This window comes from Chiloscyllium plagiosum, unplaced genomic scaffold, assembly GCF_037043375.1.
Source record: "Chiloscyllium plagiosum isolate Xiang-an unplaced genomic scaffold, Cpla_swu_hap1 HiC_scaffold_20, whole genome shotgun sequence".
In the NCBI taxonomy this organism is placed as follows: domain Eukaryota; kingdom Metazoa; phylum Chordata; class Chondrichthyes; order Orectolobiformes; family Hemiscylliidae; genus Chiloscyllium; species Chiloscyllium plagiosum.
In genome coordinates, this window is record NW_028270158.1 from 44,507,188 (window position 1) to 44,530,322 (window position 23,135).

The 23,135-nt window shown below is 56.4% G+C and overlaps 1 protein-coding gene across 1 annotated transcript in view; it reads left to right on the plus strand.

The window, feature by feature from the left end:
• cyth3a (cytohesin 3a) overlaps nt 1–23,135 on the plus strand; it is an 83,247-nt gene that overhangs the window by 3,208 nt on the left and 56,904 nt on the right. The gene's annotated exons all lie outside the window — the stretch shown is intronic.

The window sequence follows — 23,135 nt, forward strand, 5'->3', positions numbered from 1 at the left end:
AGAGAGAGGGGAGGGAGGGAGAGACGGGGAGAGAGAGGGGAGGGAGGGAGAGACGGGGAGAGAGAGGGGAGGGAGGGAGAGACGGGGAGAGAGAGGGGAGGGAGGGAGAGACGGGGAGAGAGAGGGGAGGGAGGGAGAGACGGGGAGAGAGAGGGGAGGGAGGGGAGAGACGGGGAGAGAGAGGGGAGGGAGGGAGAGACGGGGAGAGAGAGGGGAGGGAGGGAGAGACGGGGAGAGAGAGGGGAGGGGAGGGGAGACGGGAGAGAGAGGGGAGGGAGGGAGAGACGGGGAGAGAGAGGGGAGGGAGGGAGAGACGGGGAGAGAGAGGGGAGGGAGGGAGAGACGGGGAGAGAGAGGGGAGGGAGGGAGAGACGGGGAGAGAGAGGGGAGGGGAGGGAGAGACGGGGAGAGAGAGGGGAGGGAGGGAGAGACGGGGAGAGAGAGGGGAGGGAGGGAGAGACGGGGAGAGAGAGGGGAGGGAGGGAGAGACGGGGAGAGAGAGGGGAGGGAGGGAGAGACGGGGAGAGAGAGGGGAGGGAGGGAGAGACGGGGAGAGAGAGGGGAGGGAGGGAGAGACGGGGAGAGAGAGGGGAGGGAGGGAGAGACGGGGAGAGAGAGGGGAGGGAGGGAGAGACGGGGAGAGAGAGGGGAGGGAGGGAGAGACGGGGAGAGAGAGGGGAGGGAGGGAGAGACGGGGAGAGAGAGGGGAGGGAGGGAGAGACGGGGAGAGAGAGGGGAGGGAGGGAGAGACGGGGAGAGAGAGGGGAGGGAGGGAGAGACGGGGAGAGAGAGGGGAGGGAGGGAGAGACGGGGAGAGAGAGGGGAGGGAGGGAGAGACGGGGAGAGAGAGGGGAGGGAGGGAGAGACGGGGAGAGAGAGGGGAGGGAGGGAGAGACGGGGAGAGAGAGGGGAGGGAGGGAGAGACGGGGAGAGAGAGGGGAGGGAGGGAGAGACGGGGAGAGAGAGGGGAGGGAGGGAGAGACGGGGAGAGAGAGGGGAGGGAGGGAGAGACGGGGAGAGAGAGGGGAGGGAGGGAGAGACGGGGAGAGAGAGGGGAGGGAGGGAGAGACGGGGAGAGAGAGGGGAGGGAGGGAGAGACGGGGAGAGAGAGGGGAGGGAGGGAGAGACGGGGAGAGAGAGGGGAGGGAGGGAGAGACGGGAGAGAGAGGGGAGGGAGGGAGAGACGGGGAGAGAGAGGGGAGGGAGGGAGAGACGGGGAGAGAGAGAGGGAGGGAGGGAGAGACGGGGAGAGAGAGGGGAGGGAGGGAGAGACGGGGAGAGAGAGGGGAGGGAGGGAGAGACGGGGAGAGAGAGGGGAGGGAGGGAGAGACGGGGAGAGAGAGGGGAGGGAGGGAGAGACGGGGAGAGAGAGGGGAGGGAGGGAGAGACGGGGAGAGAGAGGGGAGGAAGGGAGAGACGGGGAGAGAGAGGGGAGGGAGGGAGAGACGGGGAGAGAGGGGGAGGGAGGGAGAGACGGGGAGAGAGGGGGGAGGGAGGGAGAGACGGGGAGAGAGGGGGAGGGAGGGAGAGACGGGGAGAGAGGGGGGAGGGAGGGAGAGACGGGGAGAGAGGGGGGAGGGAGGGAGAGACGGGGAGAGAGGGGGGAGGGAGGGAGAGACGGGGAGAGAGGGGGGAGGGAGGGAGAGACGGGGAGAGAGGGGGGAGGGAGGGAGAGACGGGGAGAGAGGGGGGAGGGAGGGAGAGACGGGGAGAGAGGGGGGAGGGAGGGAGAGACGGGGAGAGAGGGGGGAGGGAGGGAGAGACGGGGGAGAGAGGGGGGAGGGAGGGAGAGACGGGGAGAGAGGGGGGAGGGAGGGAGAGACGGGGAGAGAGGGGGGAGGGAGGGAGAGACGGGGAGAGAGAGGGGAGGGAGGGAGAGACGGGGAGAGAGAGGGGAGGGAGGGAGAGACGGGGAGAGAGAGGGGAGGGAGGGAGAGACGGGGAGAGAGAGGGGAGGGAGGGAGAGACGGGGAGAGAGAGGGGAGGGAGGGAGAGACGGGGAGAGAGAGGGGAGGGAGGGAGAGACGGGGAGAGAGAGGGGAGGGAGGGAGAGACGGGGAGAGAGAGGGGAGGGAGGGAGAGACGGGGAGAGAGAGGGGAGGGAGGGAGAGACGGGGAGAGAGAGGGGAGGGAGGGAGAGACGGGGAGAGAGAGGGGAGGGAGGGAGAGACGGGGAGAGAGAGGGGAGGGAGGGAGAGACGGGGAGAGAGAGGGGAGGGAGGGAGAGACGGGGAGAGAGAGGGGAGGGAGGGAGAGACGGGGAGAGAGAGGGGAGGGAGGGAGAGACGGGGAGAGAGAGGGGAGGGAGGGAGAGACGGGGAGAGAGAGGGGAGGGAGGGAGAGACGGGGAGAGAGAGGGGAGGGAGGGAGAGACGGGGAGAGAGAGGGGAGGGAGGGAGAGACGGGGAGAGAGAGGGGAGGGAGGGAGAGACGGGGAGAGAGAGGGGAGGGAGGGAGAGACGGGGAGAGAGAGGGGAGGGAGGGAGAGACGGGGAGAGAGAGGGAGGGAGGGAGAGACGGGGAGAGAGAGGGGAGGGAGGGAGAGACGGGGAGAGAGAGGGGAGGAGGGAGAGACGGGGAGAGAGAGGGGAGGGAGGGAGAGACGGGAGAGAGAGGGGAGGGAGGGAGAGACGGGGAGAGAGAGGGGAGGGAGGGAGAGACGGGGAGAGAGAGGGGAGGGAGGGAGAGACGGGGAGAGAGAGGGGAGGGAGGGAGAGACGGGGAGAGAGAGGGGAGGGAGGGAGAGACGGGGAGAGAGAGGGGAGGGAGGGAGAGACGGGGAGAGAGAGGGGAGGGAGGGAGAGACGGGGAGAGAGAGGGGAGGGAGGGAGAGACGGGGAGAGAGAGGGGAGGGAGGGAGAGACGGGGAGAGAGAGGGGAGGGAGGGAGAGACGGGGAGAGAGAGGGGAGGGAGGGAGAGACGGGGAGAGAGAGGGGAGGGAGGGAGAGACGGGGAGAGAGAGGGGAGGGAGGGAGAGACGGGGAGAGAGAGGGGAGGGAGGGAGAGACGGGGAGAGAGAGGGGAGGGAGGGAGAGACGGGGAGAGAGAGGGGAGGGAGGGAGAGACGGGGAGAGAGAGGGGAGGGAGGGAGAGACGGGGAGAGAGAGGGGAGGGAGGGAGAGACGGGGAGAGAGAGGGGAGGGAGGGAGAGACGGGGAGAGAGAGGGGAGGGAGGGAGAGACGGGAGAGAGAGGGGAGGGAGGGAGAGACGGGGAGAGAGAGGGGAGGGAGGGAGAGACGGGGAGAGAGAGGGGAGGGAGGGAGAGACGGGGGAGAGAGAGGGGAGGGAGGGAGAGACGGGGAGAGAGAGGGGAGGGAGGGAGAGACGGGGAGAGAGAGGAGGGGAGGGGAGAGACGGGGAGAGAGAGGGGAGGGAGGGAGAGACGGGGAGAGAGAGGGGAGGGAGGGAGAGACGGGGAGAGAGAGGGGAGGGAGGGAGAGACGGGGAGAGAGAGGGGAGGGAGGGAGAGACGGGGAGAGAGGGGGGAGGGAGGGAGAGACGGGGAGAGAGAGGGGAGGGAGGGAGAGACGGGGAGAGAGAGGGGAGGGAGGGAGAGACGGGGAGAGAGAGGGGAGGGAGGGAGAGACGGGGAGAGAGAGGGGAGGGAGGGAGAGACGGGGAGAGAGAGGGGAGGGAGGGAGAGACGGGGAGAGAGAGGGGAGGAGGGAGAGACGGGGAGAGAGAGGGAGGGAGGGAGAGACGGGGAGAGAGAGGGGAGGGAGGGAGAGACGGGGAGAGAGAGGGGAGGGAGGGAGAGACGGGGAGAGAGAGGGGAGGGAGGGAGAGACGGGGAGAGAGAGGGGAGGGAGGGAGAGACGGGGAGAGAGAGGGGAGGGAGGGAGAGACGGGGAGAGAGAGGGGAGGGAGGGAGAGACGGGGAGAGAGAGGGGAGGGAGGGAGAGACGGGGAGAGAGAGGGGAGGGAGGGAGAGACGGGGAGAGAGAGGGGAGGGAGGGAGAGACGGGGAGAGAGAGGGGAGGAGAGACGGGAGAGAGAGGGAGGGAGAGACGGGAGAGAGAGGGGAGGGAGGGAGAGACGGGGAGAGAGAGGGGAGGGAGGGAGAGACGGGGAGAGAGAGGGGAGGGAGGGGGAGACGGGGAGAGAGAGGGGAGGGAGGGGGAGACGGGGAGAGAGAGGGGAGGGAGGGGAGACGGGGAGAGAGAGGGGAGGGAGGGGGGAGACGGGGAGAGAGAGGGGAGGGAGGGGGAGACGGGGAGAGAGAGGGGAGGGAGGGGGAGACGGGGAGAGAGAGTGGAGGGAGGGGGAGAGAGAGACGGGGAGAGAGGAGGGAGGGAGAGACGGGGAGAGAGAGAGGAGGAGGGGAGAGACGGGGAGAGAGAGAGGAGGGGGGGAGACGGGGAGAGAGAGAGGAGGGAGGGGGAGACGGGGAGAGAGAGAGGAGGGAGGGAGAGACGGGGAGAGAGAGAGGAGGGAGGGAGAGACGGGGAGAGAGAGAGGAGGGAGGGAGAGACGGGGAGAGAGAGAGGAGGGAGGGAGAGACGGGGAGAGAGAGAGGGGGAGGGAGAGACGGGGAGAGAGAGAGGGGGGAGGGAGAGACGGGGAGAGAGAGAGGGGGGAGGGAGAGACGGGGAGAGAGAGAGGGGGGAGGGAGAACGGGGAGAGAGAGAGGGGGGAGGGAGAGACGGGGAGAGAGAGAGGGGGGAGGGAGAGACGGGGAGAGAGAGAGGGGGGAGGGAGAGACGGGGAGAGAGAGAGGGGGGAGGGAGAGACGGGGAGAGAGAGAGGGGGGAGGGAGAGACGGGGAGAGAGAGAGGGGGAGGGAGAGACGGGGAGAGAGAGAGGGAGAGACGGGGAGAGACGGGGAGAGAGAGAGGGAGAGACGGGGAGAGACGGGGAGAGAGAGAGGGAGAGACGGGAGAGACGGGGAGAGAGAGAGGGAGAGACGGGAGAGACGGGGAGAGAGAGAGGAGAGACGGGGAGAGAGAGAGGGAGAGACGGGGAGAGAGAGAGGGAGAGACGGGGAGAGAGAGAGGAGGGAGGGAGAGACGGGGAGAGAGAGAGGAGGGAGGGAGAGACGGGGAGAGAGAGAGGAGGGAGGGAGAGACGGGGAGAGAGAGAGGAGGGAGGGAGAGACGGGGAGAGAGAGAGGGGGGAGGGAGAGACGGGGAGAGAGAGAGGGAGAGACGGGGAGAGAGAGAGGGGGGAGGGAGAGACGGGGAGAGAGAGAGGGAGAGACGGGGAGAGAGAGAGGGAGAGACGGGGAGAGAGAGAGGGAGAGACGGGGAGAGAGAGAGGGAGAGACGGGGAGAGAGAGAGGGAGAGACGGGGAGAGAGAGAGGGGGGGAGGGAGAGACGGGGAGAGAGAGAGGGAGAGACGGGGAGAGAGAGAGGGAGAGACGGGGAGGGAGAGACGGGGAGAGAGAGAGGAGGGAGGGAGAGACGGGGAGAGAGAGAGGGGGGAGGGAGAGACGGGGAGAGGGGGAGGGAGAGACGGGGAGAGAGAGAGGGAGAGACGGGGGAGAGAGAGAGGGAGAGACGGGGAGAGAGAGAGGGAGAGACGGGGAGAGAGAGAGGGGGGAGGGAGAGACGGGGAGAGAGAGAGGGAGAGACGGGGAGAGAGAGAGGGAGAGACGGGGAGAGAGAGAGGGAGAGACGGGGAGAGAGAGAGGGGGGAGGGAGAGACGGGGAGAGAGAGAGGGGGGAGGGAGAGACGGGGAGAGAGAGAGGGGGGAGGGAGAGACGGGGAGAGAGAGAGGGGGGAGGGAGAGACGGGGAGAGAGAGAGGGGGGAGGGAGAGACGGGGAGAGAGAGAGGAGGGAGGGAGAGACGGGGAGAGAGAGAGGGGGGAGGGAGAGACGGGGAGAGAGAGAGGGGGGAGGGAGAGACGGGGAGAGAGAGAGGGGGGAGGGAGAGACGGGGAGAGAGAGAGGAGAGACGGGGAGAGAGAGAGGGAGAGACGGGGAGAGAGAGAGGGGGGAGGGAGAGACGGGGAGAGGGGGAGGGAGAGACGGGGAGAGAGAGAGGGAGAGACGGGGAGAGAGAGAGGGAGAGACGGGGAGAGAGAGAGGGAGAGACGGGGAGAGAGAGAGGGGGGAGGGAGAGACGGGGAGAGAGAGAGGGAGAGACGGGGAGAGAGAGAGGGAGAGACGGGGAGAGAGAGAGGGAGAGACGGGGAGAGAGAGAGGGGGGAGGGAGAGACGGGGAGAGAGAGAGGGGGGAGGGAGAGACGGGGAGAGAGAGAGGGGGGAGGGAGAGAGAGAGGGGGGAGGGAGAGACGGGGAGAGAGAGAGGAGGGAGGGAGAGACGGGGAGAGAGAGAGGAGGGAGGGAGAGACGGGGAGAGAGAGAGGAGGGAGGGAGAGACGGGGAGAGAGAGAGGAGGGAGGGAGAGACGGGGAGAGAGAGAGGAGGGAGGGAGAGACGGGGAGAGAGAGAGGAGGGAGGGAGAGACGGGGAGAGAGAGAGGAGGGAGGGAGAGACGGGGAGAGAGAGAGGAGGGAGGGAGAGACGGGGAGAGAGAGAGGAGGGAGGGAGAGACGGGGAGAGAGAGAGGAGGGAGGGAGAGACGGGGAGAGAGAGAGGAGGGAGGGAGAGACGGGGAGAGAGAGAGGAGGGAGGGAGAGACGGGGAGAGAGAGAGGAGGGAGGGAGAGACGGGGAGAGAGAGAGGAGGGAGGGAGAGACGGGGAGAGAGAGAGGAGGGAGGGAGAGACGGGGAGAGAGAGAGGAGGGAGGGAGAGACGGGGAGAGAGAGAGGAGGGAGGGAGAGACGGGGAGAGAGAGAGGAGGGAGGGAGAGACGGGGAGAGAGAGAGGAGGGAGGGAGAGACGGGGAGAGAGAGAGGAGGGAGGGAGAGACGGGGGGAGAGAGAGAGGAGGGAGGGAGAGACGGGGGGAGAGAGAGAGGAGGGAGGGAGAGACGGGGAGAGAGAGAGAGGAGGGAGGGAGAGACGGGGAGAGAGAGAGGAGGGAGGGAGAGACGGGGAGAGAGAGAGGGGGAGGGAGAGACGGGGAGAGAGAGAGGGGGAGGGAGAGACGGGGAGAGAGAGAGGGGGGAGGGAGAGACGGGGAGAGAGAGAGGGAGAGACGGGGAGAGAGAGAGGGAGAGACGGGGAGAGAGAGAGGGGGGAGGGAGAGACGGGGAGAGGGGGAGGGAGAGACGGGGAGAGAGAGAGGGAGAGACGGGGAGAGAGAGAGGGAGAGACGGGGAGAGAGAGAGGGAGAGACGGGGAGAGAGAGAGGGGGGAGGGAGAGACGGGGAGAGAGAGAGGGAGAGACGGGGAGAGAGAGAGGGAGAGACGGGGAGAGAGAGAGGGAGAGACGGGGAGAGAGAGAGGGGGGAGGGAGAGACGGGGAGAGAGAGAGGGGGGAGGGAGAGACGGGGAGAGAGAGAGGGGGGAGGGAGAGACGGGGAGAGAGAGAGGGGGGAGGGAGAGACGGGGAGAGAGAGAGGGGGGAGGGAGAGACGGGGAGAGAGAGAGGGAGAGACGGGGAGAGAGAGAGGGAGAGACGGGGAGAGAGAGAGGGGGGGAGGGAGAGACGGGGAGAGGGGGAGGGAGAGACGGGGAGAGAGAGAGGGAGAGACGGGGAGAGAGAGAGGGAGAGACGGGGAGAGAGAGAGGGAGAGACGGGGAGAGAGAGAGGGGGGAGGGAGAGACGGGGAGAGAGAGAGGGAGAGACGGGAGAGAGAGAGGGAGAGACGGGGAGAGAGAGAGGGAGAGACGGGGAGAGAGAGAGGGGGGAGGGAGAGAGAGAGGGAGAGACGGGGAGAGAGAGAGGGAGAGACGGGGAGAGAGAGAGGAGGGAGGGAGAGACGGGGAGAGAGAGAGGAGGGAGGGAGAGACGGGGAGAGAGAGAGGAGGGAGGGAGAGACGGGGAGAGAGAGAGGAGGGAGGGAGAGACGGGGAGAGAGAGAGGAGGGAGGGAGAGACGGGGAGAGAGAGAGGAGGGAGGGAGAGACGGGGAGAGAGAGAGGAGGGAGGGAGAGACGGGGAGAGAGAGAGGAGGGAGGGAGAGACGGGGAGAGAGAGAGGAGGGAGGGAGAGACGGGGAGAGAGAGAGGGGGGAGGGAGAGACGGGGAGAGAGAGAGGGAGAGACGGGGAGAGAGAGAGGGAGAGACGGGGAGAGAGAGAGGGGGGAGGGAGAGACGGGGAGAGAGAGAGGGAGAGACGGGGAGAGAGAGAGGGAGAGACGGGGAGAGAGAGAGGGAGAGACGGGGAGAGAGAGAGGGGGGAGGGAGAGACGGGGAGAGAGAGAGGGAGAGACGGGGAGAGAGAGAGGGAGAGACGGGGAGAGAGAGAGGGGGGAGGGAGAGACGGGGAGAGAGAGAGGGAGAGACGGGGAGAGAGAGAGGGAGAGACGGGGAGGGAGAGACGGGGAGAGAGAGAGGAGGGAGGGAGAGACGGGGAGAGAGAGAGGAGGGAGGGAGAGACGGGGAGAGAGAGAGGAGGGAGGGAGAGACGGGGAGAGAGAGAGGAGGGAGGGAGAGACGGGGAGAGAGAGAGGGGGGAGGGAGAGACGGGGAGAGAGAGAGGAGGGAGGGAGAGACGGGGAGAGAGAGAGGGGGGAGGGAGAGACGGGGAGAGAGAGAGGAGGGGGGGGAGGGAGAGACGGGGAGAGAGAGAGGAGGGGGGGAGGGAGAGACGGGGAGAGAGAGAGGAGGGGGGGGAGGGAGAGACGGGGAGAGAGAGAGGAGGGGGGGGAGGGAGAGACGGGGAGAGAGAGAGGAGGGGGGGGAGGGAGAGACGGGGAGAGAGAGAGGAGGGGGGGGAGGGAGAGACGGGGAGAGAGAGAGGAGGGGGGGGGAGGGAGAGACGGGGAGAGAGAGAGGAGGGGGGGGAGGGAGAGACGGGGAGAGAGAGAGGAGGGGGGGGAGGGAGAGACGGGGAGAGAGAGAGGAGGGGGGGGAGGGAGAGACGGGGAGAGAGAGAGGAGGGGGGGGAGGGAGAGACGGGGGGAGAGAGAGGAGGGGGGGGAGGGAGAGACGGGGGGAGAGAGAGGAGGGGGGGGAGGGAGAGACGGGGGGAGAGAGAGGAGGGGGGGGAGGGAGAGACGGGGGGAGAGAGAGGGACGGGGGGAGAGAGAGGAGGGGGGGGGAGGGAGAGACGGGGGGAGAGAGAGGAGGGGGGGGAGGGAGAGACGGGGGGAGAGAGAGGAGGGGGGGAGGGAGAGACGGGGGGAGAGAGAGGAGGGGGGGAGGGAGAGACGGGGGGAGAGAGAGGAGGGGGGGAGGGAGAGAGGAGGGAGAGATGGGGGAGAGAGAGGAGGGAGAGGAGGGAGGGAGAGGGGGAGAGGAGGGAGAGACGGAGAGAGGGAGAGGAGGGAGGGAGAGGAGGGAGGGAGAGGGGGAGAGGAGGGAGAGACGGAGAGAGAGAGAGGAGGGAGGGAGAGAGGGAGAGGAGGGAGAGACGGAGAGAGAGAGAGGCGGGAGGGAGAGACGGGGAGAGAGAGGGAGGGAGAGACGGGGAGAGGGAGGGAGAGACGGGGAGGGAGAGGGAGGGAGAGACGGGGGGGGAAGAGGAGGGAGGGAGAGACGGGGAGAGAGAGGAGGGAGAGACGGGGAGAGGAGGGAGGGAGAGACGGGGAGAGAGAGGGAGGGAGAGACGGGGAGAGGGAGGGAGAGACGGGGAGAGAGAGGGGGGAGGGAGAGAGGAGGGGGGAGAGGGAGGGAGGACGGAGGGAGGGAGAGAGGAGGAGGGAGGGAGAGAGGAGGAGGGAGGGAGAGAGGAGGAGGGAGGAGGAGGGAGGGAGAGAGGAGGAGGGAGGGAGAGAGGAGGAGGGAGGGAGAGAGGAGGAGGGAGGGAGAGAGGAGGAGGGAGGGAGAGAGGAGGAGGGAGGGAGAGAGGAGGAGGGAGGGAGAGAGGAGGAGGGAGGGAGAGAGGAGGAGGGAGGGAGAGAGGAGGAGGGAGGGAGAGAGGAGGAGGGAGGGAGAGAGGAGGAGGGAGGGAGAGAGGAGGAGGGAGGGAGAGAGGAGGAGGGAGGGAGAGAGGAGGAGGGAGGGAGAGAGGAGGAGGGAGGGAGAGAGGAGGAGGGAGGGAGAGAGGAGGAGGGAGGGAGAGAGGAGGAGGGAGGGAGGGAGAGAGGAGGAGGAGGGAGGGAGGGAGAGAGGAGGAGGAGGGAGGGAGGGAGAGAGGAGGAGGGAGGGAGAGAGGAGGAGGGAGGGAGGGAGAGAGGAGGAGGGAGGGAGAGAGGAGGAGGGAGGGAGGGAGAGAGGAGGAGGGAGGGAGAGAGGAGGAGGGAGGGAGAGAGGAGGAGGGAGGGAGAGAGGAGGAGGGAGGGAGGGAGAGAGGAGGAGGGAGGGAGGGAGAGAGGAGGAGGGAGGGAGGGAGAGAGGAGGAGGGAGGGAGAGAGGAGGAGGGAGGGAGGGAGAGAGGAGGAGGGAGGGAGGGAGAGAGGAGGAGGGAGGGAGGGAGAGAGGAGGAGGGAGGGAGAGAGGAGGAGGGAGGGAGAGAGGAGGAGGGAGGGAGAGAGGAGGAGGGAGGGAGAGAGGAGGGAGGGAGGGAGGAGGAGGGAGGGAGAGAGGAGGGAGGGAGGGAGAGAGGAGGAGGGAGGGAGAGAGGAGGAGGGAGGGAGGGAGAGAGGAGGAGGGGAGACGGGAGGGAGAGACGGGGAGACGGGAGGGAGAGACGGAGGGGAGGGAGGGAGAGACGGAGAGAGGAGGGAGGGAGAGACGGGGAGAGGAGGGAGGGAGAGACGGGGAGAGGAGAGGAGGGAGAGACGGGGAGAGAGAGGGAGGGAGAGACGGGGAGAGAGAGGGAGGGAGAGACGGGGAGAGAGAGGGAGGGAGAGACGGGGAGAGAGAGGGAGGGAGAGACGGGGAGAGAGAGGGAGGGAGAGACGGGGAGAGAGAGGGAGGGAGAGACGGGGAGAGAGAGGGAGGGAGAGACGGGGAGAGAGAGGAGGGAGAGACGGGGGGGGGAGAGGAGGGAGAGACTGGGAGAGAGAGGAGGGAGAGACGGAGGGGAGGGAGGGAGAGACGGAGAGAGAGGGAGGGAGAGACGGGGAGAGAGGGAGGGAGAGACGGGGAGAGAGAGGGAGGGAGAGACGGGGAGAGAGAGGAGGGAGAGACGGGGGGGGGAGAGGAGGGAGAGACTGGGAGAGAGAGGAGGGAGAGACGGAGGGGAGGGAGGGAGAGACGGAGAGAGAGGGAGGGAGAGACGGGGAGAGAGGGAGGGAGAGACGGGGAGAGAGGGAGGGAGAGACGGGGAGAGAGAGGGAGGGAGAGACGGGGAGAGAGAGGGAGGGAGAGACGGGGAGAGAGAGGGAGGGAGAGACGGGGAGAGAGAGGGAGGGAGAGACGGGGAGAGAGAGGGAGGGAGAGACGGGGAGAGAGAGGGAGGGAGAGACGGGGAGAGAGAGGGAGGGAGAGACGGGGAGAGAGAGGGAGGGAGAGACGGGGAGAGAGAGGGAGGGAGAGACGGGGAGAGAGAGGGAGGGAGAGACGGGGAGAGAGAGGGAGGGAGAGACGGGGGGGGAGAGGAGGGAGAGACGGGGGGGAGAGGAGGGAGAGACGGGGAGAGAGAGGAGGGAGAGACGGAGGGGAGGGAGGGAGAGACGGAGAGAGGAGGGAGGGAGAGACGGGGGGGGAGAGGAGGGAGAGACGGGGGGGGAGAGGAGGGAGAGACGGGGGGGGGGGGAGAGGAGGGAGAGACGGGGAGAGAGAGGAGGGAGGGAGAGAGGAGGCGGAGGGGGGGAGGGAGGCGGAGGGGGGGAGGGAGGCGGAGGGGGGGAGGGAGAGGAGGAGGGGGGAGGGAGAGGAGGAGGGGGGGAGAGAGAGGAGGAGGGGGGAGAGAGAGGAGGAGGAGGGGGGGAGAGAGAGGAGGAGGGGGGGAGAGAGAGGAGGAGGGGGGGAGAGAGAGGAGGGGGAGAGAGAGGAGGAGGAGGGGGGGAGAGAGAGGAGGAGGAGGGGGGGAGAGAGGAGGAGGGGGGGAGAGAGGGGAGGAGGAGGGGGGGGGAGAGAGAGGAGGAGGGGGGGGAGAGAGAGGAGGAGGGGGGGGAGAGAGAGGAGGAGGGGGGGGGAGAGAGAGGAGGAGGGGGGGGGAGAGAGAGGAGGAGGAGGGGGGGAGAGAGAGGAGGAGGAGGGGGGGAGAGAGGAGGGGGAGAGAGGAGGAGGGAGGGGGAGAGAGGAGGAGGGAGGGGGAGAGAGGAGGAGGGAGGGGGAGAGAGGAGGAGGGAGGGGGAGAGAGGAGGAGGGAGGGGGAGAGAGGAGGAGGAGGGAGGGGGAGAGAGGAGGAGGAGGGAGGGAGAGAGAGGAGGAGGAGGGAGGGAGAGAGAGGAGGAGGAGGAGGGAGGGAGAGAGAGGAGGAGGGAGGGAGAGAGAGGAGGAGGGAGGGAGAGAGAGGAGAGAGGAGGAGGGAGGGAGAGGAGGGGAGAGGAGGAGGGAGGGAGAGGAGGGGAGAGGAGGAGGGAGGGAGAGGAGGGGAGAGGAGGAGGGAGGGAGAGGAGGGGAGAGGAGGAGGGAGGGAGAGGAGGGGAGAGGAGGAGGGGAGAGAGGGAGGGAGGGAGAGGAGGAGGGGAGAGAGGGAGGGAGGGAGAGGAGGGGAGAGAGGGAGGGAGGGAGGGAGAGGAGGGGAGAGAGGGAGGGAGAGAGAGGAGGGGAGAGAGGGAGGGAGAGAGAGGAGGGGAGAGAGGGAGGGAGAGAGAGGAGGGGGGAAAGAGAGAGATGGGTGGGAGTGAGGGAGGGAGGTGGTGTGGGCGGGGGGGAGAGAGGGAGTGGTTGGTGTGGGGGGGCGGAGAAGAGAGGGAGGCCAGGCGCGAGGGGGACTGGGAGAGAGGGACCGGGAGCGAGGGGGGGACCGAGAGGGAGGGAGGGAGGGAGCGGGTGACCAAGTGGGAGGGAGTGAGAGAGTGCCTGGGAGCGAGGGACTGAGAACGAGGGTGGGACCGTGTGGGAGGGAGGGAGAAGGGGACTGGGAGAGAGGGACCAAGTGGGAGGGAGGGAGAGGGACTGGGAGAGTTGGAGGAACGGACTGGGAGAGGTGAGTGGGGAGGAGGGAGGGAGGATCTGAGAGGGTGAGCGGGGTCAGAGTTGGCGAGGGCAGGCAGCGACTGAGACAATGGGGGGAGAGTTGGCAGGGGGAGGGGACGGAGGGACTGAGAGAGTGGGAGGAGGAAGTTGGTGGGGGAGGGGAGAAGTGGGATCAAGAGTGTGGGGGGGGGTAGGAGGAGGAGAGAGATGGGTGTGTGGTGTTTGAGCATGCGAGGGGGGAGAATTGAGCGCACAAGGAGTGGGAGTTGGGTCTGAATATGGGGTGGGGAGGGAAGGAGGAGGGGGCGCCGAGTGCGGGAGGAGGAGAAGTAGAATGAATGAGGAGTGAGATTGAGCGGTGGGATGACTGAGTGACTGGGGTTCGAGGGAGACGAGAAGGGTCTGAGTGAGGAGAGGCTGCCAGTTGAATGGGGCAAAGAAGGGATCAGCACTGAAGTCCGTTCAGTGGCCTCTTCTTCTGGACACCCCCAACAATAACTGCGACCATTCTTGACATTACTCCCAGATTCTAGTTTCCTTGAAATTTGTTTCTTGATTGTCCTCTTTTCTCCCCCTTCCCTCAGTCCCTCCAACTGCATTACTGTGGGATGATTCTGTTGTCAACTCCACCGTTTAACTCTACTGTTTGGACATTGCTATGTTTTATCGAGAGATGTGGGTTGACAGTGAGGGTCGTGTCTCTTGGAATGTATTTGTTTCCCAGATAAATAACAGGCCTCTCATCCTCCTTTGTAGTATTTATATTGTAACTCGCATGTTGCTAATTAGATGTATTGCTGCTCTCAATATGTTAAATCTGCATTTGACACTCGTACAATTATTGGAACCATATTCCCTGCTTTGTGAGGAGTGTTTTAAAATCTCAACTTGGAGTTAAAATGCTAAGTTTTTCCTCATACTTTGTTGGACCGAAATGAATTTTTTAAGGGTTAACAGTGGCAATTTAAAGTTGCTGTTTTTCAGATGGAGAGATTCAGGAGCTTGCTATTTGTATCGAACTTGAACGAGGCCATTGTGATTCGTTATCAATGTGACTGTCATGGTTGTACTGTAAGCCGTTATTATCCAAATTACGCAAGTGACGTAGAGTCTACAAGGACTGTGTTAAATCTTGTTCACAATGCAATTTTATCAATCATTGTAACTAGACACCTTTCATTTTGAAAAGACAAGGTGGTGGAATCAGAGGGTGACAGATTTTCTGTAACTTGCCCCAAGTCGCCCTTGAAGAACACACACCTCGATCATGAATACTAATAGATTGTGAATAGCATTTGAACTAAATCATATTGCCTCCCACAATCCAACTCCCACTTTCCTTCATAGGTGGATAACGACAAGGATTCAAGGATAATTATTTTCTTTCTTCCCCATTCCTCCTACTCTCTGCATAAACTTGGAGGTAGTTGATAACAATTCTAACCTCCTCCCTTCCTGTAACCTATACTTTACAGTTAGCTTGGCATAATCCATGTGAATCCAACTGTTCGGAATGGTTTAATCCTTGCCACACAGTGTTTACTGTTTCATCATGCAGTTGTTTGGGGAGGAGAAAGATCGTTAAATAGCTTCGGGATAGGTGAGAATTGTAGACTGTTACAGTGCTGATTGAGGCTAGTCAACCTATCTTGCCTATGATTTGGAGGTACCAGTGTTGGACTGGGGTGTACAAAATTAAGAATCACGCAACACCAGGTTATAATCCAACAGGTTTATTTGAAAGCACTAGCTTTCAGAGCTCTGCTGAGAAACCTAGTGCTTCCACGTAAACTTGTTGCACTATAACCTGGTGTTGTGATTTTTAATTATCATGCCTATGTTTGGTTAAATATGTCATACATGGTTAAATGTAAAGGGCACAAGCTTTCAGGATACACTTGCCAAGGAATGAGCACAGGGAATTATTCAGAGTTATCAAATTGGATATTGTTGTGTTCTTTAATCTGTGTTCCTGTGACCTTCAAATGTTCATTGTCTTTGTACTGACAGTGTAACTATATTTGCAGGATTCTTTGAAATGATCTCATAGCAAATTTTACAAAATACTAAAATGTTTGATGCTGTAGTTAATTTAGTTTTCATGTTTTTCTGATGCTGATTTGTGGGATCCAGTTAACATTCCAGGCTGACCATAAATACCACAAAATTGCATTGCTGCATTCTCCACTATGGAATCTCCTGTTAATGTTGCACTGTCATTCAGATTTCTTCATACATACTCCCACTGTATCAGCCTTGGCCATTTCACAGCCTGGAAAACCTACATTTGAGGGCATCAAGCTTTTGGCAAGTAGTTTACATGTTATCTATTTTAAGCTTTTGCTCTACCAGTCTCCAGTCTTGGGGTTCTCCTTTGGAAGGCCTTGTGGCAATTTTAGCAGGTAACGCACTGGTTACTCATTTGTTTAATGTTTTGGGACCTAAATGATGGTGTGTGTATAAAATGTGATTTTTACCTTACAAAAAAAATTATCCACCAGCCTGTTTTCAAAATAAACTTGGGTAGCACACATCTGTCAAATGACCAACTGCCCATATGAATCTCCATTCTTTGTTTTTCAAGCACAATCTGTTTTTTTTCCCCCCCTCCTAAAATAATCCAGTCAAGAATACTTGAAGCCAAGGACTGTATGTCCCTTAACCTGTTGCATCCTACGATATTTGAGAATACAGCTAGTCAAGTATATAAACTTAACATCCAACTTGCAATTACCAATTGACACATGATTTGTGAAGTGTAGGTACAACCCGATGAGCCATTTCCTAGCATCATAGGGTTTTTCCTGTAGTTTTTCTCTTTCCTGAGCATATGTGAAAAGTAATTCCTGTGATTTCATTTCCTTCTGGTGGAATTATTCTCGCAATCGCTTTAAAGTAAAATTTTAATATTTACTTTTAGATTCTTTCCTCAACAGCAGTCTATTCTAACTACCTTTGTTTTCTGACTCCTATTTTTATACTGTAAAAAAAGTGTTTCATCTTGGAAGGTAAAGGTTTGATACTGGAGTAGGAATAGGAGTTGGGGAGGGAAGAGAAAAGACAAACTCTCTAATCAGTGACTATTTGCAGCCTTATGAGTGATTTGGACTGTGGTGCTTTCACAGGTGAAATGTCTAATCCCATCCCCTGCTTAAATCTGTGCATGAATTTCCTGTTGAACTAAAGTCCCAAGTTGTTTTGGTTTTCTGGAAGTATTGTGCACAGATACATGATGTGTTGCACCCACATTTATATTATCAATGTGCTTGACACCAATGACCTGTTGATATCCACACCTTTATTACATTATGCCATCTTGAATTGCTGCAAATTGTAATTTTGTCTCAGTAATATTGTACGTTAACAATCTTCTGAAGAGTTTTAGTTTAGTATTATAAAACATTTACAGTATAAGAGTGCAGTGAGAAGTGGCTGCATTTGGAAGCTGAACAAAGATGTGCTTTTCAAGAGAAGTTATGTTGAGTGCTGGTTTGTTTTGCTTTTGGGGTTAAAATTATTTCATCAGTGGAAGAATCCATGGTATTTTATTTTTATAGACTTGGCAAGTATCTAAAACTAAGATTAACTTACCAAAGAAAAGCACATATTTTCTTTGTGTCTGCACAAGCCACATAAGAGTTCAGCTTTTGGCACTGTTTAATCATAGAGTCAGAGAGATGTACAGCACAGAAACCAATCCTTTGGTCCAACTCGTCCATGCTGACCAGATATCTCAACCCAATCTAGTCCCACCTGCCAGCACTTGGCCCATATCCCTCCAAATTCTTCCTATTCATATACCCCCAAATTCTTCCTATTCATATACCCATCCAGATGCCTTTTAAATGTTGCAATTGTATCAGCCTCCACCACTTTCTCTAGCAGCTCATTCCATACATGTACCACCCTCTGCATGAAAACATTGTCCCTTAGGTCTCTTTTTCTATCTTTCCCCTCTCACCCTAAACCTATGCCCTCTAGTTCTGGACTCTCCAACCCCAAGGAAAAGACTTTGTCTATTTATCCTATCCATGCCCCTCATGATTTATAAACCTCTATAAGGTCCGACGCTCGAGGGAAAACAGCCCATGTCTATTCAGCCTCTCCCTATAGCTCAAATCCTCCAACCCTGGCAACGTCCTTGTAAGTCTTTTCTGAACCCTTTCAAGTTTCACAACAACTTTCCGATAGGAAGGAGACCAGAATTGCAGGCAATATTCCAACAGTGGCCTAACCAATGCCCTGTACAGCCGCAACATGACACCTCAACTCCTGTACTCAATGCACTGACCAATAAAGGAAAGCATACCAAATGCCGCCGTCACTATCCTATCTACCTGCAACTCCACTTTCAAGGAGTTATGAACCTGTACTCCAAGGTCTCTTTGTTCAGCAACACTCCCAAGGACCTTACCATTAAGTGTATAAGTCCTGCTAAGATTTGCTTTCCCAAAATGCAGCACATCACATTTATCTAAATTAAACTCCATCTGCCAGTTCTGAGCCCATTGGCCCATCTGATCAAGATCTCATTGTAATCTGAGGCAACCTTCTTTGCTGTCTACTGCACCTCCAATTTTAGTGTCATCAGCAAACTTACTCTACCTCTTTTGTTCACATCCAAATCATTTATATAAATGATGAAAAGTAGTGGACCCAGCATCGATCCTTATGGCACTGCACTTGTCACAGACCTCCAGTCTGAAAAACAACCCTCCACCACCACCACCCTCTGTATTCTACCATCGAGCCAGCTCTGTATCCGAATGGCGAGTTCTCCCTGTATTCCATGAGATCCCACCTTGCTCACCAGTCTCTCATGAAGAACCTTGTCGAACGCCTTACTGAAATCCACATAGATCACATCTACTACTCTGGCCTTATCAATCCTCTTTGTTACTTCTTCAAAAAAACTCAAATCATGTTTGTGGGACAAGATTTCCCATGCAGAAAGCCATGTTGACTATCCCTAATCAGTCCTTGCCTTTTCAAATACATGTACATCCTATCCCTCAGAATTCCCTCCAACAACTTGCCCACCACCGATGTCAGGCTCACCAGTCTATAGTTCCCTGGCTTGTCCTTACGACCCTTCTTAAACAGTGACACCACGTTAGCCAACCTCCAGTCTTCTGGCACCTCACCTAACTATTGATGATACAAGTATCTCAGCAAGGGGCCCAGCAATCACTTCCTGAACTTACCGTAGGGATCTAGGGTACACCTGATCAGGTCTTGGGGATTTATCCATCTTTATGCATTTCAAGACATCCAGCACTTTCTCCTCTGTAATATGGACATTTTTCAAGATGTCACCATCTATTTCCCCACATTCTATCTCTTCCGTGTCCTTTTCCACAGCAAATACTGATGCAAAATACTCGTTTAATATCTGCCCAGTCTCCTGCGGCTCCACACAAAGGCCGCCTTGCTGATCTTTGAGGGCCCCTGTCCTCTCCCTTGTTACCCTTTGGTCCGTAATGTATTTGTAAAAACCCTTTGGATTCTCCTTCACTCTTATTTGCCAAAGCTATCTCATGTCCCCTTTTTGCCCTCCTGATTTCTCTCTTAAGTATACGCCTACTGACTTACTACTCTTCTAAGGATTCACTCGATCTATCCTGTCTATACCTGGCACATGCTTCCTTCTTTTTCTTAACCAAACCCTCAATTTCTTTAGTCATCCAGCATTCCCTATACCCATCAGCCTAATGAGGGGAGAGGATGTTTTTCAAGAAGTGGTATAGACTTAAATTGTTGAAAGAGGCATGTGGGAGCAGAAGGCAGTTGTGGAAAGCAAAGTATCATATTAAGAAACATGGGGAGTCTCACATTTGATTGCAGGATGAAATAACTTGAAAATAAAGCAAAATGATGGGCAGGTTATGGATATTTAGCAGTTATTGTCCATCTCTAGTGTAGTCAGTGAAGGTGGAGACAACAGCACACTAGGCTATTTCAGAGGGCATTTAAGAATCAAGGTCACAAAAGCAGTCAGCACAGTTGCCTCACAGTGCTAAGGACCTGAGTTTGATTCCAGCCTCGGACAATTGTGTGGCATTTGGGCATGCTCCCCGTGTCTACGTGGATTTCCTCCCGGTGCTCTGGTTTCCTCCCACAGTCCAAAGATGTGCAGTTTAAGTGAATTGACCATGCTAAATTGCCCATAGTATTCAGTGATGTTTAGTCGCATTAGTCATGGGAAAGGCAGAGTGATAGGGCAGGGGAATAGGTCTAGGTGGGTTACTCTTCGGTGGGTCAGTGTGGACCTGTTGGGCCAAATGGCCTGTTTCTGCACTGTATTTCCATTCTGTAAAGAAATTACTAGAGAAACTTAGCAGATCTGGTAGTATTTCCAGAGATGCTGTCAGCCCGGCTGAGCTCCTCCAGTAATTTCTGTTTTTGTGTGTTTCAGATTTCCAGCATGTGTGAGTTGACCAAAATGTTAACTCTGATTTCTCCACATAGATGCTGGGGTTCTACGACTCACTGCTGAGTTTTTCCAGCAATTTCGATTTTTGTTTCTGATTTACAGCATTTGCAGTTCTTTTACTTACTAATTTACCAGCAGTTCTTTGTTTTATGAGAATCCAGCACATTTTGAAATAGGTTTGGAGTCACATATAGGTCTGATCAGATTTCCTTTCTTAAAGGATGTTAGGGAATCTGACGTCTTACGAAAATCTTGTGCCAGCTTTTTAACTTCAGGTTTATTTAATTAACTGAGGTTAAATTTTCCAACTGCCTTTTTGGGATTTGTTTTCACTTCTGTATTATTGGTCCAGTCTCTGGAACACTAGTTGATTTGATGCAATCATTCTGTAATCATATCTGACAGGACTAAAATACCAATAACGTTTCTTGTAAAGTTGATCTGGAATCTGGAAGCAATTTATATAGTCATGAGCACATTAGGAATTTTAAAAACTGAGCTTGCAGCATGTTTATTGAAATGAGAATTCTATTGTAAGAAAAAGTGCAAAATTGAGATGGCTACCTGTTAACCCATCTCATGTAGGGAGATGAGTAACCTCCCTTGCTGTTCAGGTGAAAGCCCAGTTGGGCTGGTGGAAAATGCTTGGGTGGAAAATGTTGCAGCAGCAATAATTCCTCCAGGAATGATCAAATCATTCTGGAGTTGAAGAGCAAAGTACCATGTGTTTTTGAACTGGGGAATGTTTTAGTCATAGATGGCTGTGCAGTGATTTGAAGTGGGCCGAAGGAGGAGTCAGAATTCAAAAAAATATCAGTCCCTCTTTCAGAATGTTAAATGAGGGACTGAAGCGAGCACTTCATTATATTGTTATATAATTTATGTAGCTGTGAACCTAAGGGACTTCGAAAATCTCCTTATTACATGGGATTGCCATCAGGATAGAGAGAGGAAAGTAATTATGCAATAATTTAAGCATGCCAGAGAGTAATTACTGGAGCACAGGACATTAACAAAACAAACCATTAAAGCTGCTGTCCAGAAACATCTGGAAAGGATAATAATTAAAATGGCTAGATTTTAAAAAGGACACAAATACTTTTTACATATTATAGTCTTGTATCAGTGCTTTCTGGGCAATTCCAAGTCATTGCTAGGATAGGAAAATGTCTTGTTGTTGGAAGGAATGCATGTAGGCAAAACATCTGATGGTATACAATAGCATATTCAAGGTAACTTTTTTATAAAGAAAACACTTGGGGAGTAAAAGGAACAATTGCTGAATTGTAATTACAATGATCACTGGGGAGAAAATGCAACTGTTTATCTGCGTGGGGGAATATCACAGGGTAGTTATGGGAACTGTTGGTTAGCAGTGAGTCGTAGAACCCCAGAGGATTCTCCACTTTTGGTTTTCATTATGCTTACTAATGATTGCCATAAGGATTTTATAATTTTGAACATCTGAAATTGTGATGCTTTAACCTTGAACATTGAAATCTATTTTTGTCTGTGTTATGACATCTCTAAGCAAATAGGGTGGGAAAGGAGGCTGCTTGCAGGCTCTGGTGCATTCCATTGAAACACCAAGGGTTTTTGATCATCCATACATAGAACAATACAGCGCAGAACAGGCCCTTCGGCCCTTGATGTTGCACCGAACTGTGAACTATTCTCAGTTCATCCCCCTACACTATCCTAAAATCATCCATGTACTTATCTAAGGATTGTTTAAATCTCCCTAATGTGGTTGAGTTGACTACATTTGTAGGTAGGGCATTCCAAGCCCTTACAGCTCTCTGCGTAAAGAACTTGCCTCTGACATCCATCTTAAATCTATCACCCCTCAATTTGTAGTTGTACCCTCTCGTACAAGCTGACGTCATCATCCTAGGAAAACCCTTCCCTTTTTCTTTTTACAATCTCCTCATGCTTTAGCGCAATTTGGCATGTTTCTAAGATAGTGACGTGGCTGATTTTTGAAGTTGAACAGTGCAAGATCGCAATTGTAAGACATTGGTTGTGTTGTCATGTTGATCTAGTTTGATGTGACAAGATACCTGTATTGATGCAAGGACATTCCCACAACAACAATGTTTATTTCTCTAAACACAAAGTTGATGTGCGGCTGTGAAGGCCAGTTTGTATACAGACCAAGTTGCAGCAATGTTTTACTCATGTTGGGGTTGTGTTCTGTTTGGTTACTATATTTTATTTGCTCCGGTCTCAGCGTGTGACAAGCAATCTGTGCATGTGTTTGAGATTTTCCAACAGGAAACAATGTAACTGTCTCTCCTTGACTTTCAAAGACATTCCATCTCTGATGATTGGTGTAGATGAATGAAAAAGATGTAGGCTACTGCCAGTTGTTGATTGAATTATGTAAAAGACACATTTACACACATTTAAACCAAGTTCTCTGTCCTTTTATAGTAGGTGGAAAGATCTCATGCCACTAGTTAGGATCATAGAATGTTAACAGTGCAGGAGGAGACCATTTGACCCATTATTTGCGTGTCAGTAAGGAATTCAATAAGCCTCAATTTAGAATTCTTAGTGTAGAACGAGGCCATCCAGTCTGCACTGATTCAGCTCCCAACCCTTATCCCTGTAATCCCCACATTTATCGCTAGTTCACCTAGCCTGCACCCCTAGATACTACAGGACAATTTAGCTTGGCCAATCTGCTAACCTGCATGTTTTTTGACTGTGGGAAGAAATTAGAGCGCCCAGCGGAAACCCCACAGACACAGGGAGAACGTGCTAATTCCACACAGATTAAAAACTCCTTACACTCAGGCCTCTGGTGCTGTGAGACAGCAGTGCTAACCACTGAGCCATTGTGCTGCCATGCACTTTTCTGCTCTTTTCCCCGTGACACTGCCAAGTTTTTATCATCAGCTACTTAGAGTCATAGAGACGTACAGCATGGAAACAGACCCTTTGGTCCAACTTGTCCATGTTGACCAGATATCCCAACTCAATCTAGTCCCACCTGCCAATACCCGGCCCATATCCCACCAAACCCTTTCTATTCATATGCCCATCCAGATGTCTTTTAAATGTTGCAATTGTACTAGCCTCCGCCACTTCCTCTGGCAGCTCATTCCATACACGTACCACCCTCTGCATGAAAAAGTTGCCCCTTAGGTCTCTTCTATATCTTTCCCCTCTCACCCTAAACCTATGCCCTCTAGTTCTGGACTCCCCCACTCCAGGGAAAAGATTTTGTCTATTTATCTTATTCCTGCCCCTCATGATTTTTTATAAACCCCTATAAGGTCACCCCTCAGCCTCCGACGCTCCAGGAAAAAACAGCCCAAGCCGATTCAACCTCTCCCTATAGCTCAAATCCTCCAACCCTGGCAACATCCTTGCAAATCTTTTCTGAACCCTTTCAAGTTTCACAACCATCTTTTCGATAGGAAGGAGACCAGAATTGCACGCAATATTCCAACAGTGGCCTCGTGATTGAATTTAAATGCGCTATCCTTTTTAAGGCAGTGTATTCCAGTTCAGTTTGCTGCAGTTATGGGTTTGGTTCTTTTTTCCAATCTGTATACTTGATTCTCAACCTTCTGCCAATGGGAACAATTCCCCTCTTCCTATCTACTCTGTTCAGGCCTCTTGTGACATTGAATACCTCTGTAAAATTTCTTGCTTTTTTTTAAGGAAAACTATTCCAACTTCACCCAATCATTATGAAGTCCCTCATCGCTAGAACCATTCCTCTAAATCTTATCTTCTGATATTGTTTGGGTTGTAGCACCTTAG